Genomic DNA, 2,146 nt, shown 5'->3' with positions numbered 1-2,146 from the left:
CCCCCCCCCCCCAGCCTGGTCTGGCCCCTACCTTCCCCCAGGTCATCTGCCCTGCAGGAGTCCCTAGCTCAAATCTGCAGCCTTTTTCCATTCTCAGTCCTGCAGAGACCCCAGCCCTTGAATCCTCTCACTGTGTCCCCTCTCAGTGCCCCCTGTCCCGCAGGAACACCCAGCCAGCCCTAGTCCCTGCAGCGTACCCCCCCCACGTCATTATGACCCCTCCTTGCTCACGTCCCCCGCCTCCCCCTGGGCCCGCCTGGCCAGCAGGGACTCCAGCGGAACGTCCATCCGTAGCTCCCAGTGGTCCTTTGGCACCATCAGCAACAGCACCCAGCGCTCCTACCACGCCTGCTGTAGGTGAGACCCTGCCCTGCTTCAGCGCCTGCGCTCTGTGACCCAGAACGGGCAGCCCTGGCTTGGCCCCTTCAGTCCTCTGGGTGGGGAAGGGGAAGGGAGGGGTGGGGCTCTTGTCACTTCTCACACTCACCCTGCTCTTCTGCCACCCAGCTGGACTCAACACCCTCTGATCCAGAAGAACCGCCGGGTAGTGCTGGCCTCCTTCCTACTCCTGCTGCTGGGGCTGGGTGAGTGCCCCTGAGGGTCCCCTGCCTGCCCCCATGAGGGCTCTGTCCTCCCTCTGTGCAGGCTCTGCACCGCCCCCGCCTCGGCACACCCTACGTCCAGCCGACTGCCATCACCCCACCCCCATTTTACAGGTAAGGAAACTGAGGCCATGAGAGGAGCAGGCCCTGTCTCCTGGCCACACAGCCAGGAAATCACACATAGTTGAAAATGGAGCTTGGTCCAGTGCTCCAGACTTTTCTTTTTTTAACTTAGCCATTTAATCCATCAGGGAGAAACGAGCAATAGCTTCATTTACTCTGCGTCTGCTTCGAGCCAGGTGCAGGGTGACTTCTTTCCAGAGGTCACACAGCAAGTGAGAGGTAGGACCGTGACCCAGAACCTGTGGAGGGACACGTGCTCAGGGATATGCCCTTCCCCGTAGACAGGGGTGCCGAGCGCCCTGCCAGCCCCATCCACAGAGCACCTGTCATGTCCCCTTCTCTGCAGCCGGAGCTGATGGGGACCTCTCTCTGCCCCTCACTGGGTACACCTATTGCCCAGATGGGGATACTGAAGACCAGAGCAGGCAGAGCTCACAGCCAGATGTTTTCAGACTCGTTCTAGGGGGCTGAGGAATCGGGATCCCCAGAAAAGGACGTAGGGTCGGAATCAAGAGGGGCTTGTGTGGACAGCCCGGCTTGGCAGCTGCTGTCCGTCCTCCAGCACGGTCAGAGTCCCCCGAGGCGCCCTTGCCTCAGCTCTGAGTGTCTGGGCGGGGGAGCCACCAACTTCTCCAGCACCCACTGCACGCTGGGCACTGGGCACACTGGCCATCTGCCTTGTCCCCTTTCATTCTCTCCCCCAGCACCCATAAGGGCAAGCATTATTACCAGCCAGTTCAGAAATAAGAACAGAGGCTCAGCCAGGTAAAGGGGCCTGCTCAGACCTCAGCTGCGAAGTAGATGAGCTGGGATTTAAACCCACATCAGTGACAGTACCAGGCCTATAAAGGGCCTTGGTAGGATTTCGAAGATGCCTCCTCTGAGTGGGCAGGGCCGCCAGCCCTGAGCCAGGGTAGCAGGTGGTGTTTCAGCCCCCACCACTCCCTTGTGAGGTGCTCCGCAAAGGGCACAAGTCACCGAACAGTCCATGCCGGCCCCTCAGGCCTCCATGCAATATCGCCCCCGTCCCCACCCCCGCTGGAAAGCCTGCTCCCCCACCACCCCCAGTCCCATCCTCTGGGGACCCAAGACCCTCTGGGTCTGAGAAGTTGACCCAGCCATGACTTCCCCACCAGCCACCGTCCTCAGCTGAAGTCCACATCCCTCGTTGTGGGGGGGCACAGGCGCTGCCAAAGTCCTCAAGCCCAGGCTCTTGCCTCTCCAGTCTTCCACTCTGGAAGCTCCTGGAAGGCCCCAAGTTCCCTCCAGACTCTAGGCCTTTGGCACGCTGCTCCCTCTGCCTAGAGCAGTCCACTCCTTTTCTGCCTGCACCATGCCCGTAGCAAAGGCTCCGGAGTCCCATCGCCTCCTCCTTCCATGTGCAGCTCTCTGCGCCTCAGTCTCATCTTCCAAGAAATGGG

The 2,146-nt window shown here is 61.0% G+C and overlaps 1 long non-coding RNA gene across 1 annotated transcript; it reads left to right on the top strand.

Annotated features, from left to right (window-relative positions):
• The first annotated feature begins 237 nt into the window (after positions 1–237).
• LOC115306661 lies at positions 238–2,137 on the top strand. The gene is made up of 3 exons (XR_003915392.1): positions 238–357; positions 508–716; positions 854–2,137. It is a non-coding gene; the product is annotated as an uncharacterized LOC115306661 (long non-coding RNA).
• The last annotated feature ends 9 nt before the right edge of the window (positions 2,138–2,146 follow it).

The sequence above is a fragment of the Suricata suricatta genome, chromosome 11, assembly GCF_006229205.1.
Source record: "Suricata suricatta isolate VVHF042 chromosome 11, meerkat_22Aug2017_6uvM2_HiC, whole genome shotgun sequence".
Lineage (NCBI taxonomy): Eukaryota > Metazoa > Chordata > Mammalia > Carnivora > Herpestidae > Suricata > Suricata suricatta.
Note: the sequence above shows the minus strand (reverse complement) of the source record. Positions and strands in the feature narration are given on the sequence as shown.